Source organism: Frankliniella occidentalis, unplaced genomic scaffold (genome assembly GCF_000697945.3).
Source record: "Frankliniella occidentalis isolate FOCC.00 unplaced genomic scaffold, Focc_3.1 Scaffold17, whole genome shotgun sequence".
Taxonomy (NCBI): Eukaryota; Metazoa; Arthropoda; class Insecta; order Thysanoptera; family Thripidae; genus Frankliniella; species Frankliniella occidentalis.
This window is the reverse complement of record NW_026267147.1, coordinates 711158-712319: the sequence shown is the minus strand read 5'-3', so window position 1 is coordinate 712319 and position 1162 is coordinate 711158.

The following is a 1162-nucleotide window of genomic DNA, read 5'->3' as shown; positions in this document are numbered from 1 at the left end:
GACCGGAAACTGGTATGAGAAATTGAGCGGTTAACCAATCAGTGCTAAACAGGCATTAGCGGCGCTCATCCTGGATTGGTCAACGCCACAATGTCGCCCCTAAAAATCAAAATTACACTCAAACCGTCATCACAACAACAGATCATAAACTGAGTCAATTTACTTGTTCCAATGTACTGTCAATAAGTCTTTAGATGACCGCTGCCGCCATGCCATACCACTGAAAATTTCGCTACCCCCATCTTGCAAACAAATAAAGGCGTTTACGATTTCACAGCTTATTGTATACAGGTGATTTGGGCTGCTATTGTGTGAGGCTGTTGAAAATATGTGCCCCTGACAGTTAGTGCCCCAATCTCCCTTACCAGAGGGTAAAATTTTCACGTTTGTTTTTGTTTACACTGGCGTGCTAATTCCCGTAGACCTTAAAGTATCTGCTTATTGATGAAGGGGTGAACGTTTGGATGGAGAGGTATGGGGTGATTTGGATGGTGTTATTGTTACGAAGGGCGTGATTTTAGTGGCGGGTCCTCTGGCGTTACCCAGGCCAGGGGGAGAAGAGCGGTTGCTTATGTTGCTTATCATCTCCGACCATTGCGCCTCCCGGCTCACAAAGGCATCTTACGGTGCAGTGCGAGTATGCAGCCCTGTATAACCACTGAAGAGACAGGGATGTGTGGGATGTAAGTACCCTGTAGAGGTCATGACGTCAATGTAACCTGTATTTAGCTCTGTTGTTCCGGCCCACCCTGGCCCGCGGAGCTGAGCTTCTCGGGGGGCGCGCTGCGTTGCTGGGGCGCGGCCCCGGGCCCGGCAGCCTGACGGACACCATGACGCACTCGCCGTGCTCCGGAGGGTTGCAGGGCGGGTTTCCCTCGGGTGGGTCCGGCCGGCTCGGGCCGCTGGTGTGCCGGTGGCAGCCGGTGGAGGGGGAGGCTGCCCGCTGGAGGCTATATAAGGGCCGCGCCCTTTGCGGGCCCACATTCATCCCCGAAGTGTTCTCCAGAGAGGTAAGTGCGAGTGAAGTGCTGCTGCTGCTGCTCCTGAGCCGCCTCCCCGCTCACGCCACCGCTCCCCGCTTGCAGCCCGACATGCAGTCCCTCACCGTCGCGCTGCTGCTGGCGGCCCTCGTCGCCGCCCCCGCCCTCGCCGCCCCCTCCAC